The 14,651-nt window shown below is 43.9% G+C and overlaps 1 protein-coding gene across 6 annotated transcripts in view; it reads left to right on the top strand.

The window, feature by feature from the left end:
* AMBRA1 (autophagy and beclin 1 regulator 1) overlaps positions 1-14,651 on the top strand; it is a 215,092-nt gene that overhangs the window by 21,202 nt on the left and 179,239 nt on the right. Inside the window, exon 1 of one of the 6 annotated variants that reach the window (XM_040980180.1) lies at positions 8,921-8,961. The exons of the other annotated variants lie outside the window; for them this stretch is intronic. The gene's annotated coding sequence lies outside the window, so the exon portion shown is untranslated. Of the gene's footprint in view, positions 1-8,920; positions 8,962-14,651 lie in introns of those variants that run through there. 6 annotated transcript variants of the gene reach the window in all.

Below are 14,651 nucleotides of genomic sequence, written 5' to 3'. Positions count from 1 at the left end.
GTTCTCAGGAACATGACAACTGGGCTTATAGAATGGACTGAGTTTTGTCGCTGACACCCAGCAGCGGCGACACTAAAACAACGAGGCATACTCTTGAGGGTCTGGGAAAAGCCAGAACCGCAACCGGGACCCCTCACTGCCAAAAGCAGCCACGTTTATATCCTTCTCTTCGCTGCTCTTCTTCCCCATTGGCCTTAGTTTTCCTTTGCTGCTTTTCCAGCCCTCTCTCCGCCACCTTCTTTGGTCTTGTCTCCGTTTTCTGCTGCATTTCTCCGTTCTTGTCACTGAACTTAGGTCTTACTACTTCTCTACCGCTTTTGTATCCCTCTGCTTGCTTTTGTTCGTTCTTGTATGCCTTAGCTTTTCCACCCGAAGATCTTAATCCTTCTTCCCCTCTCTGCTGCCCCGTTCTTCCCATTCCATCCGTTGTTCTTTCGTTCTTTCCCCAGTCTTTCTCATCATTGTCGTCATCATCCATGTGTCCGTCTGTCTCTCTTAGTCGTCTATCCGTTCTGTCCGTCGCCTAGCTTTACTGGCTATTTTTTTTTTAAGATTTATTTTTATTATTTTCTTATTGGAAAGGCGGATATACAGAGAGGAGAGACAGGAAGATCTTCCATCCGATGATTCACTCCCCAAGTGAGCACAACGGCTGATGCTATGCCGATTCGAAGCCAGGAGACTCTTCCGGGTCTCCCATGTGGGTGCAGGGTCCCAAAGCTTTGGGCTGTCCTTGACTGCTTTCCCGGGCCACAGGTAGGGAGCTGGATGGGAAGCGGGGCTGCCGGGATAGAACCGGCGCCCATATGGGATCCCGGGCGTGCAAGGTGAGGACCTTAACCACTTGCGCTACCGCGCCGGGCCCATTTACCGGCTACTTTTATATTGTTCACCAATCACTTCTCCTTGTGGGTTCACTTGGCACTATCTGATAGGCCCGTAGCAATGACATAATTGCAGCAGGGGCATTAGCCTATCCCTGTGACTTCCTGTTTACCTGCTGGTGAGACCAACCCTACCCCCTGGCCACCCACCATCTTGTGACGCCCCTCTCAATCCCAGTGCGGCTTCAGTATCCCACTCCCCACAGATTTTGAATTCCATCCCAGTTCTTGGGTAGTTGTGGTAATTGGGCATACTTTTTTTACAACTGGTAGTCACAGGGCCCGGCAGCATGGCCTAGTGGCTAAAGTCCTCACCTTGAGCACGCTGGGATCCCATATGGGTGCTGGTTCTAATCCCAGCAGCTCCACTTCCCATCCAGCTCCCTGCTTATGGCCTGGGAAAGCAGTCGAGGAAGGCCCAGAGCTTTGGTACCCTGCACCCGCGTGGGAGACCTGGAAGAGGTTCCTGGTTCCCAGCTTTGGATCGGCACAGCACCGTCTGTTGTGGCTCACTTGGGGAGTGAATCACCAGATGAAAGATCTTCCTCTCTGTCTCTCCTCCTCTCTGTATTTCTGACTTTGTAATAAAATAAATAAATCTTAAAAAAAAAAAACTGGTAGTCACAAATGTACAGGTGGTGACACTTGTGTCACTGTGCTTGCCTTTTCAAAAGGGGTTACAAAAATTATAAATAATAGGACATATATTCTAGCTCAGAATAAGTACTCCCAATGTACTCAGAATTGCCGAGATGTTGGTGATAGTTCTTAGGATGTCCTGACATTCCCCACACAGATACTTTAATAACAATGTCCTTTTTCTATTGCATTGGCCTCTTGGTGGGTGCTTAGTACATACAGTAAGTGACCTAGATTTATGTCTCAGAGCTGTTCTTAGTGAGCCTTGAAACAATGGATTAATTAGTTTTCTTTTTTTTTTTTTAAAGATTTAGTTATTTTTTACTACAAAGTCAGATATACAGAGAGGAGGAGTGACAGACAGGAAGATCTTCCATCTGATGATTCATTCCCCAAGTCACTGCAACTGCCGGTGCTGTGCTGATCCGAAGCCGGGAACCCGGAACCTCCTCTAGGTCTCCTACATGGGTGCAGGGTCCCAAGGCATTGGGCCATCCTTGGCTGCTTTTCCCAGGCCCCAAGCAGGGAGCTGGATGGGAAGTGGAGCTGCTGGGATTAGAACCGGCGTCCATATGGGATCCTGGTGCATTCAAGGCGATGACTTTAGCTGCTAGGCCATGCCCGGATTAATTAGTTTTCAACATAAAAACGTTTGTTTTATTTTTTGATTGGAAAGTGGATATACAGAGAAGAGGAGAGACAGAAAAGATCTTCTGTCTATTGATTTGCTCTCCAAGTGGCCATAATGGCCTAACCAAAGCCAGGAAGCAGTAATCACCTCCTTCAGATCTCCCACATGGGTGCAGGGTCCCAAGGCATTGGGCCATTCTCGACTGCTTTTCCCAAGCCATAAGCAGGAAGCTGGATGGGAAGCGGGGCTGCCGGGATTAGAACCGGCACCTATATGAGATCCCAGTGTGTGCAAGGTGAGGACTTTAGCTGCAGGGCTACTGTGCCAGGCCCCTATTTTTAAAAAACAGACATATATATTTTTAAAATGTATTTGAAAGACAGAGTTGCAGAGAGAGGGAAAGAAATCTTCCATTGACTGGTTCACTCCCCAAATTACTACAGTGGTCAGTGATGGGCCAGGCCAAAGCCAGGAGTCAGAACTTTTTCTGATTCTTGCAGGTGGTTTATATATATATATATATGTGTGTGTGTGTGTGTGTGTGTGTGTGTATATACATATATATGTATGTATTTTAAAGATTTATTATTTTTATTGGAAAGTCAGATATAGAAAGAGGAGGACAGACAGAGAGGAAGATCCTCCATCCAATGATTCACACCTTAGTGACCACAGCAGCTGAAGCTGAGCCAGTCCTGAGCCAGGAACCAAGAGTTTCTTCTGGGTCTCCCATGTGGGTGCAGGTCCCAAAGCTTTCCCAGTTCACTCGCAGGGAGCTATTGCATGTGGGCTTATTGGCCTAAGGACTTGAACCATTTTTCACTGCTTTCCCAGGTTCAGTAGCAGGGAGCTGGATCAAAAGTGGAGCAACTGAAACAAACTAGCGTTCATATGATACGCCAGTACCACAGCCAATGGCTTCAGCTGATACTCCACAGCGTCAGACCCTGAAACGGAAACATTTTTTTTTAAGTTATTATTATTTTTTTTTGTCTTGCAAAGTCATATATAGAGGAGAGAGGAAGAGAGACAAAGATGTTACATCCACTGCTCATTCTCTTAAGTAGCTGCAACTGCCAGAGCTGAGCCAATGAGAAGCCCAGAGCCTCTTCCAGACCTCCCATGTGGGTGCAGGAATTAGAACTAGTGCCCATATTGGATGCCAGCACGTGCTGCAAGGTGTGGATCTCAACTGCTAGGTTGCTGTGCTGGGCCCAAAACTGGAATAGTTTTAAGGAAAGAGATTATTTTTTGCTGTTGGAAGAATAGCTGGATTAATCAAACTATAGCACTTTTTAATGTGAGAATAATGCCCATCCCATTTCAGTACAGAAGTTACAGTGTACTATAGTTTTATTGTGTTTGGGTCTCCTTAATGGACGGAGAGCTCTTTGAGGCTGGACAATTTTTCATGTCTCTGTTCCTGTTAGCACCTATAATAGGGCTTGACAGTTCTTGTGGTTTCCTAAATATTCTAAAAGGGGGGGGGAACCCCACGAAAGTTGAACTATAGTCAGCACATGTGTTTAGAAAATAGTGTGTTGAATTTATAGTCTCTTCTGTTGGCATGTGATCATTTAGGAAAGCCCAATAAAGGAAAAAAAGCACTATATGGTAGCTTTATTTTAAAAAAAGATTTAATTATTGTTTATTTGGAAGGCAGAGTTGGAGGGAAGGTGAGGCAGAGGCAGAGAGAACTTTCATCTGTTGGTTCACTCCCCAAATATCTACAAAAACTGGGGCTGGAACAGGCTGAATCCAGGAACTAGGAGTTTCTTTCATGTCTCCCATGTGGTCATCTTCTGCTGCTTTTCCCAGGTCAGTAGCAGGGAGATGGATTGAAAGTGAAGCAGCTGGGCCTTGACCTGTTGCCCATGTGAGATGCTGGCATCATAGACAAGGGCCCCACCTATTATGCCATGACAGCTTCTAATGTGGCTTTGAACCCCAAGTTATCACTTGTTGACTGTTAACAAGTCATTTCTCATTGATCCAGATGTTGGTCTGCCGAATGGGAGTTTTGTGGGGAAAAACTTCAGAGATATCGTATACAAAGCATCAATAATGTGGTAGTAGTTATTATTACAAATTAATGTAATGGAATTTGTGTTTCTTCCTGAAGTTTCTGAAAGAGAATCATATTTCAGAGGAATTTGTTTGCTAATGTCTTAAATACTTACGAAATTATTTTCTACTAAAAAGAAATTACTGAGGAACTGGCAGTGTGCCACAGCATGTTAATCTGTCACCTGCACTGCCTACATCTCACATGGGTGCGCCTCCCATTGGGCAACGGTTCAAGGTCCTGACACTTCCACTTCTGATCTGGCTCCTTACTAGTGTACATGGGTAACCAGCAGAAGATGGCCCAAGTGCTGGGGCTCCTGCCACCCACATGGGAGACCCAGGTAGAGCTCCAGGCCCAGTTCCAGGCCTTGGGTGTGCGGGGCGGGGAGAGGGTGTGGGCCAGAGGTTCCACAGAATAGTTCCAAGAAGGAGGCATAGAGGAGGAGAGTGGGTCCTTTACAAAGGCTTTGCACTTTTGTAGCTCTTTTCAGAATGTAACTTCTCTGTTACAAACGTGTCTGACTCAGCTGTTTTACATTAGTATGGTAAACATCTACCACATTTGCCCTCGATGGTATTTTTTTTAAGACTCACTTATTTTTATTGGAAAGTCAGATGTACAGAGAGGAGGGGAGACAGAAAGGAAGATTTTCCATCCAATGACTCACTCTCCAAGTGACCGCAATTGCTGGTGCTGTGCCGATCCGAAGCCAGGAGCAGGAACTTCTTTCAGGTCTCCCATGCAGGTGTAGGGTCTCAAAGCTTTGTGCTGTGCTTGACTGCTTTCCCAGGCCACAAGCAGGGAGCTGGATGGGAAGTGGAGCTGCCGGGATTAGAACTGGCGCCCATATGGGATCCTGATGCATGCAAGGTGAGGACTTTAGCCACTACGCTATCATGCCGGACCGATGGTGTCTTTTTTCCCTAAAGATTTATTTACTAGGTCTGGTTCTATGGCTTTAGTGGCTGAATCTTTACATTGCACACTCTGGATCCCATGTGAGTGCTGGTTTGTGTCTTGGCTGCTCCAGTTCTCATCCAGCTCTCTGCCTGTGGCATTAGGAAAGTATTAGAAGATGGCCCAAAGACTTGGTAGGCCTTTTGATAAAAATAAGCTTTTGTGCTCGGCATGGTAACCTAAGTGGCTAAATTCCCCACCTTGCATGCACCAACATCCCATATCGGTGCCGGTTCGTATCCTGGCTGCTCCACTTCCCATCCAACTCCCTGCTAATGGCCTGGGAAAGCCATGTGCTTGTTCACACCCCAAATTATCCACATTAGCCAAGGCTGGACTTGGCCAAAGCAGAAGCTCATGTGGTATAGGCTCATCCATGTCTCCACATGAGTGATAGGGATCCCAGTACTTGAGCAATCATCTGCGATTTTGCTGTAGTATGCTTTAGCAAGGAACCTGAACTGGAAAGCAGAGGAACTGGGACTTGAGCCAAGGACTCCTATAGGGGAAGTGGCATTCTAAGTGACTACTTCACAACCTTGTCCATCCCTGCCCCATGTGCTTTTTTTTTTTAAAATTTATAAGATTAATTTATTTTTTGGAAAGGCAGATCAGATTTACAGAGAGGAAGGCCTGGCTGGATAGGCAGTGGCACCTGCTAGCCGTGAGTGTGATGAGTGTGGGCTGGATAGTGTGCGATTGATTGGACTGAGTTATGCTCCAACACCCATTGATGTGTATGAGAACTGAATGGGATGAGGGACAGATTTGGACCAGTCTGCTGGACAAATCAGCATGTGCAGGAACTGGGCTTGGGTAGATTTGATGGAGGGGGGGTTGGTAGTTGCTCCCAACCAGGTTGCAGTTGCTGCTGGTGTGTGTGAAGGCCGTATGTGTGATGGGCAGGGTTAGCATGGGCCGCGGCATCCATTGGTTTGTGTATGAGGTGGGGCTGGAGACAGAGCTTACCACAGGTGACTAGTGTGTGTAGGCTGATGTGGGTAATAGACTGAGCCAGACCCCACACTGGCTGGCACACAGAGTGGTCATGTCTGGGGTCACCCTGGCAGGGTTTCTTTGGGGACCCCATACGCCCTGCCAAACTGGACTAAGAACTCCAGCCATGGAGAAAATGGATCTGTGGTCTTTGGAGTGAATGTGTCAGAACTGGATCTCTGTGGTTGCTGAGGCCTGTGTGATGTGAGGCATGCCCAGATGATGACTCATTTCCCCAGGAAGAATATCTGGATTACCTTCCCTATCTTTTTTTGCTGTTGTGAATAAAGCTGCTGTGAACACGAGTGTGTATATTTTTGTGTGAACCCAAGTTTTTTTGGGGGAAGGTGAGGATGAATCCCCAGCGTTGTAATTGTTGGGACATGTGATATACTGTTTTTTTTTTAATGAATAAGCACAGCCAGAACTGAAAAGAAATAAAATTGTTTCTTTGCCTGCTGACAACTCTGTGTGTTTTTATTGGCAAGGCGGATATACAGAGAGGAGGGACAGAGAGGAGGATCCTCCGTCTAATGGTTCACTCCCCAAGTGAGCTGAGCCAATCTGAAGCTAGGAGCCAGGAGCTCTTCTGGGTCTCCCACATGGGTGCAGGGTTCCAAGACTTTGGGCCGTCCTTAACTGCTTTCCCAGGCCACAAGCAGGGAGCTGGATGGGAAGCAGGTCGGCTGGAATTAGACCCGTCGTCCATATGGGATCCTGGCACGTTCAGGGCGAGGACTTTAGCCACTACGCTATTATGCCAGGCCCAACCCTGTGTTCTTGATGTGCAGAACTTACTCCTGTTGCTTTGTACTGGCATCAGAGAAATAAGAATGCTGTCGTTTTGGTGTCTCTTTAATCTCATAATTTGTATAAATATAATACAAAAAATTATTTTTCAACACACCAGGAGGTAAATAATGGTTATTTCTGGTGAGGTTAATTGCTTTATAGATAATTAGATGGAGGCCTGGACACCAAGGAATTGGCCAAAGCTATAGCATGAGTCATTGTATTCTGATTCAGATGCATTCAGATTTATTCATTCTTTCTTCTCTTTCTTTTTCGTCCGTGTCAGCTCTTTATGTTAATGACCTCAGTCTGAGGACATGGCAAGCATTGAAACTTAATGCCTGTTATATATAGATGCAGTATAGTGGCAAGAGCCTGTGTTTGCTAGTGGAACTGATTTTGATCTCCTCCGTTTAAGTAAATCATTTGACCTCTCTGAGCCCGCTTTCCTTATCTGTGGAAAGGGAATAGTGCTAGTGCCTGTCTGTGTAGTAGAGTAAATGAGATAATGCATGGAAAAGTGGTTTACATTGCCAAATGTGTAGCAAATGCTCAAGGAATATTAGATAAAAGTAGTGCTTTGGATGCAGAAACAATTTGAAGGAGTGTGTAAGGCAAGGGTTAGTGTGCTGCTTTTGCAGGGTGGGGCTTGTTTGGTGTTGTGGTAGAGGAGTTTAAGCTACTGGTTGTTGCTTTGAATCCCGTTGTCTTGCTTCTCATTCAGTTCCCTGCCAGTGCACCTGGAAGAGCAATTGCCTAATCTTCCTGTCCCCTGGTGGGAGATCCAAATAAAGTTCCAGGCTACTGGGTTGGATATGGCCAAGCCCTAGCTGCTGTGGCCTTTTGGGCAATGAGCCAGCAGATGGAAGACACCCTCTCCCACTTTACCCTATCCTTGGCTTTCAAGCAGACAATTCTTAAAATAGATCCTGCTTGGGATACCCACATCCTAAATTAGAGGACTGGATTCTAGTTCCAGTCCTACTTGTGATCCAGCAGTCTGCTAAAGTGCGCTCTGGGAGGCATCAGATAGTGATTCAATTACCCTGCCACCCTTGTAGAAGTAGTTTGAGTGTTGAATTCATGTCTTCTTGTCTTGGCCTGGCCGAGTTGTAGCCGCTGATGGTATTTATGGAAAATGAACCAGTAGATGGACAATCTCTCCTTCTTTCAAAGGGGGAAAACTTACAAGAAAACCTTAAAAGTTTGTTGGAAAAAAATTTTTAAGTCTATTCGTACATTTTTTCATGGTACACATTTTCTGTTAATATTGTGAAGGCCCTGTATGCCTCTCATGGTTATCTGTCTTTATTAGTTGGTGGGTAATTAGATAAATACCACGCCTCTCTTACTGTGATTTAGAAGATTTTTTCCCTCTTTTTTTTTTTGTTAAATTTTTATTTTGGATTTTTGAATTTTATGGTACATAGAAGGTTTTAATATTAATTTTATAAAAACATTTACTTATTTGAAATGCATAGTGACATAAAGAGACAGACAAATAGGGATGCACAGAGAGTATCTTCCATCTTAACATCCACTGCTTCACCTCAAGTGACTGTAATGGCTGAGGCTAGGCCTGGCTGAAGGCAGGAGCCAGGAGCTCTGTCCAGGTCTCTCATGTGAGTGGCAGGGTCCGAGGAACTGGGCTGCCTTCCTTTACCCGGGAGGCAAGGAACTGTCACAGGCAGAAGCTTAGCCTTCAGCATTTAAAAATATATGCATTTCCTTAGGGCCTGGTACAGTGGTTGAGTTGGTTCAGCCCTCACCTTGCAAGCCCTGGGATCCCATGTGGACGCTGATTCATGTTGCAGATGTTCTACTTGCCTTTCAGCTTCCTGCTTGTGGCCTGGGAAAGCGGTAGAGGACGGCCCAAAGTCCCATGTGGGAGACTCGGAGCAAGCTACTAGCTCCTGGCTTCGGATGGGCTCAGCTCCAGCCGTAGCAACCATTTTGGGAGTGAATCAGTGGAATGGAAGATCTGTCTCTCCACTGTAAGTCTGCCTTTTTAATAAAAATAAGTAAATGCTTATCATTATTATTATTTTTATTCATACAGAAAGGAAAAGGAGGATGAGGGGAGAGAGTGTAGCTGTACAGGTACCTACATTTCAGTACTTCTCAGATATCTGGTCAACCAGGCTCCCCAGTGGAATAAACTTTTTAAGGATAAGAATACCTATCTCTGGGGTTGGCACAGTGCTGTACAGGCTGATCCTCTGCCTTTAGTATCAGCTTCCCATGTGTACTCCGGATTGAGTCCTGGCTGCTCCACTTCCAGTGTGACTCCCAGCTAATGTACCTGGGAAAGTGGTGGAGGATGACCCAACACTGTGGGCCTCTGCACCCATGTAGGAAAGTCCTGTCTTTGGCCTGACACAGTGTTAGATGTTTTTGTTGTTTGAGAAATGAACCAGTGGGTGGAAGATCTCTCTCTCTCTCTTTCCCCACTTTTCTCTATGTAATTCTGTCTTCAAAATAAATAGAGTTTTTTAAAAGAATAGTAAGTAATGTTGGATTACATTTTACCATTAGTGTGTAGGAAAAAAATCTAAAAGCTTCTACTTATTCAGACTTTTTCATCTCCTATTTATGGGAAAATGGAAAGTGTTCCTAAGCAGCTTGCTTGAGTTCTTCTTTTAACCTTCCCCAGTCATGGTAGTCATTCCAGTAAGTGGCCCACTTATGACTTATTCACTTATGACTTAAAATAAAAACCTAAGAATCACTGTATTTTTCATTCACATCCCATATACCATATACCTGTCATTCCTTTTCACCATTTATCCAAAATATTACTTGATTTTCAGTACTCCCATCTCCTTTATTGCTATAATTTTGGCCCAGATTCTCATCTTATCATTTTCTTGGCTGAAATCCTTAAATAGTAACCCTACACTTCCAATCCAGATTTCACCATGGTTTTCAGGTACCCACCTTCTCTGACTTCTCCCTTGCTAACTGTGCTCCAGTAACACAGAACTTTTTCTGGCCCTCAACACATTGAACTTTCCTGTAGGCATCCTGGTACATTATTTTGTTTCTTCTTGGAGTATTTTCTCAGAGTTTCTACATCAAGATTATCTCAGAGTTAGAAAGATTTCTCTGGGGGCCAGCAAGATGGTTCAACTGTCTCGTTGGCTCAACTGGCTTATCCTTTACTTTCAAGCTCTCACATCCCATGTGGATGTTGATTTCATGTCCAAACTGCTCCCTTCCCATGCAGCTCTATGCTTGTGGCCTAGGAAAGCAATGGAGGATGGTTCACAGCTTTGGGACTTGCATCCGCTTTGGAGACCCAAAAAGCTCCTGGCTCCTGGCATTGAATGAGTTCAGCTCCAGCCATTGTGGCCATTTGAGGAATGAATCAGTGAGTGGTAGACTTTTCTGTCTGTCCTCTCTGTAAATCTGCTTTTCTGGTAAAAATTAGTACATCTTTAAAAAAAGAAAAAAAGGTTTCTTGTTTTTCTGTTACTTTTCATATAGTCTTCCTATGATTTATCAGCACTTTTTTGTTTAATTATATAGATGTTCACTATAAGCTTCTTGAGGGCAGAAATTTTTTTGTCCATGCACGTGTCCTCAGTGCCAGAACTGCATGGAGTACATGACGTAGGCTCCTTAGATGCTTGTGGCCATCTAGTGTTGCAGAGCTGGACTCCCTCTGGAAGCGTCCATCACTTGGAAAGTTGGGGACATGGAATTCAGCTTCTAGGCCAAGCACAAAATGTGAGAATCTTGAATCCATTGCCTTATTTTGGCTGGCTTAGTAATGTGATTGGCAAGATAGGGGGTGTCTGGAGCTTTCAGCTTGAGTCTGCAATTAGTAATCTGGTTTCTTTTCCTGAAGCCTGGATGGGGGAAAGTTTTCTTTTCCCTGTGCTTGACCTGACCTGACTCATAAGATCAGAGGACACTAAGCACGCTCTCTCTGAACCAAGGCCCAGGAGTCCAGCTCTGCAGCCATCTGAAGGGAAAGGTTCAACTCAAATCTTGACTTAAATCTTGTTTTGGTTACTGACTCAGCTTGGGAAACTAGATGAATTTAACATCTTCCAGGTTTTGTTTTTATTCTGTTTGGTGAGTAATCCCATCTGTCCTGGTCTTGTGAGGATACCTGAATTAATGTTCACAACTTTTCTTTTTTTTCTTTTCTTTTCTTCTCTTTTCTTTTTCTTTTCTTTCTTTCTTTCAATGGCCATTTCTGGGGTTACTGATTTTGCTTCTGAAATTTCCTTCAACAAATACCTGCCATTTAAATAATATGTACTGCACTTGATTTCTTTGAAAGGCAGACATTGACAAAGGGATATGCTAGATACTGATTCACTTCCCACGTGCATACAACAGGAGGAAGCCAGGAACCCTTCCTGGCTTGTACCTTCCATAATTCTTATTAGATCCTTGCAAAAACCTTGTGAAGCAAATGTGGTAAATTGTTTTATACTGGAAGAAACTAAGTCTCCAAGAGGTTAAATGACTTGCCCCAAATCTTATAGCCAGAAGATAGAGTGAAATTGCTGGCATATAGTATGATCAGAATTGCAAGAGGAACCTGTAAATCTAACTTTTTGTTTCCGCTGAATCCTAGCATAGTCTGCAGGTGATTTAAAAAAAAAATAGATTTATTTTATTTTTGGTGGTGTTTACATGGTTGGAAAGTGCATGCTCACATGACCCACCAATTAGGATGGGAAGGGTCAAGGAATGGGTGAAAGTGGATGAGACAGCTGCTTCCAATCTTCTTTTCTGTTCTTCCTGTTTCTGGGGGGTAATAGGGAGAGAGAGAGAGGGAGAGAGCCACTCCCACCAGCCTAACCACACCAATACTTGAGAATGTGGGTTGGCCACTTGATGCCATCCTAGGGTCCCCAATGTGAAACATGCTCTGCTTCCCTGCTGGACAACCGCTCCCACTGGAAAGCCTGAGTCGGGATGGGGGCAGACCAGACCAGGCAGGGCTACAATACCTGTGGGCCTCATTTGAGCTAGATCAGGGAAGGACCAGGTTGGACTGTCTGTTCCAGTTGGTGCAAGAGAAAATTAGAGTGCATGAGGGTTGGTTGAGCTTTGTTGCAGCATCAGCTGGCAGAGGCTGGCACTGGGAGCTTAATCTGTCAAGTTAAACTCCAGAACCACCTGGAGAGTACATAATCCGGAAGCGGCCTAGGAGGGGGATAGTGGGCACCTCCCTCTTGGGTTATCACTCCCACTGGAGATCATGAAAGCCAGGAGAGGGTTAGGGGTGACTAGACAGAAAGGCACCCGCCAGTATGTTTGTGGGCTGGATAATAGGTTGGTTGGGTTGAACTAGGCTTCAGTGCCCATTGACATGTACGAGAACTTAATGGGATGCAGGACAGACTGAACAAGCCTGCAGTACACACTGGCAAGCATGGGAAGCAGGGTAGGGGACAGGCCTGATGGGGGATATGGGCAGTCCCCCTTGGAGCAGCCTGCCTTAGGATCCACAGTTTGGATTTTTAGGTCTCTTCCTGTGAAAATCAAATCCATGCAGACTTAGCATTAAAGAATAGGCAACTATGCTGGCACACTAGGGTAGTTAACAAATTTGGCATGAACCGGACCCAGAATGGCAGCCAACAGTGTAACACTTAACTAGGTACAAGGCAACCTGAGCAACTGCCTACAGCTTGGGCGCAGGTGATTTTATGAATAGTAGTGAAATCTAATTACGTTCTTAATTTAAGCAGAGGAATTTTGTAAGTGTAGGCATCTTCTTAACTTTTTAGAGTAATCAACCATGTAATTGGGTGTCGGGTGGGGAGTGTGGAAATGGAGTGGAATCCAGATTGTCTTGTGTACATAACCGAGTCATGTCGTTTTGCATAAGGCTGCCAGTGATTGAGACTTGCTTGGGGGCATTGTGTAAATGGCATCACTAAGTCTATTGTTGGCACCCTTTTGTCTCAGTCTGTTTTACTTTAAGGGGCAGATTGGGCAACTTCTTTCTTCCTTTTTAGAAAGAGGAATGCAAAGCATACTTGAACTACTACTTCCTCTTTAGCAACAGGGCTGTCTAACTTTGAGCTGTTTTTGTTCGGTGCAGGGAACACAGTAAAATCGACTTTCTCTTGCTTATTTGAATTTATCAGGAGAGAAATAGCTGTTTTAAAACAACAGCAAATATTTTTCTTCACATGAGAAAGACCACAGTTGGTTTAGTCCCCCTGACTTCTTCCCATCGGTCACATTTTGTCTTGTTTGAATTTTGACTAGTGATCGCCCCTGGAAATTGATAGACATGCTGTGTGGTAATATTAATTGTTTTCTTACTGCTGTGTGTGGCTGCTCTTTCCTCTTCTAATTTCTGTAGGAACTTAAAGTTGTATCACAGCTTTCTGAATAACATAATGCTATGAGCTACATTTTTTTTTCCTTGTCAGTTACAGGAGGTCAGATTATTTATTTATTTATTTATTTATTTATTTAAGGAATGGGACTGCTGCATTTTCCACTCTGCATTGTAAGATTGCAAATGGTTCAAATATATTTCTTTGAAAGAAGCTTTATGTTGTACTAAAAGCGCAAATAACCCCCAAAATGTTTCATCTAAACTCCTCTATATTAAAGAACTGCCGATTCAGTTGTGGGTTAAAATGAACTAGTGAGGTCTGGGCTTGTCCTTAGTAATTACTCACTTGTGTAGTGGTCTGACCAAAGGGCAGTGCTGGGCTCAGTTCTAGACTTCTGGTCTTAGTCCATTGATTGTCAGGGTCACCAAAGACATTATTTCCTACCAGTTAGTTCATCTTTTGCTTATTCAGGTTGGCTTGTAGGTCTGGGTTAACATTTTTGCTGTGTACATCTTTATAGCATTCAATAATGAAGTGATAAGAGCTATGCCATGAAAATACAGCCTAGAATTTGTTCTTTGTCATTCCTTAGAGAACTTTATGCTGCATGGAAATATGAACTTGGGGGTTATTTTGCTATGAAAATTTCTCAATAGTTTACATTTTAGTACTCCAGGGAATTCTCTGTGTTTGGATGCATCAGGCTGTGTATCTTTTGAATGACAACCTTTAAAGAAATGTAAAGATTCTGCTATAATTTGACCTTTTGTAATCATTTATTTTTTCAAATTAACCTAATTTTAAACTAAATATCTTAGATTTTAGACTTAACCTATTGTTTGTAAAGTGTGACAGGCAGAGAAGTAAGCTAAATGATATAATAAGGAAGCAATAAGACATAAGACATTCTATAAACCAACTGTTTCTTGTCTTTTAGAAAAGATAGTGTCAAATAAGTAAACAAAACTTAGAGATCATTCCAGAATAAAAGAAAGGAAAGAGATATAACATCCAAACTTATTACTTGAATTTTGATTGGATTCCTAACTTAAAAAGAAAATTGCTGCCTATGATGCCGGCAAACCATATGATGCCTAGTTCATGTCCCGCCTGCTTCACTTCTGATCCAGCTCCTTACTAAAGAGCTGAGAAAAGCAGTGGAAAATGGGCCAAGTGTTTGGGGCCCTGCATCCAGGTGGGAGACCTGGTTGAAGCTCCTGGCTCCTGGCTGTGACCTCACCCTCATCCAGAACACAATGAATCAACAGATGGAAAATCTTTCTCTCTCTTTGTTTCTCTCTCTTCTCTCTCTATCAAGGAAATCTTAAAAACAAAACTAAAAAAGAAACCAAAACAAAACAGAAAAC

Source organism: Ochotona curzoniae, unplaced genomic scaffold, assembly GCF_017591425.1.
Source record: "Ochotona curzoniae isolate NIBS_2020 unplaced genomic scaffold, NIBS_Ocur_1.0 contig_3432, whole genome shotgun sequence".
NCBI classification, from domain to species: domain Eukaryota; kingdom Metazoa; phylum Chordata; class Mammalia; order Lagomorpha; family Ochotonidae; genus Ochotona; species Ochotona curzoniae.
This window is presented reverse-complemented; position numbering and strand designations above follow the sequence as displayed.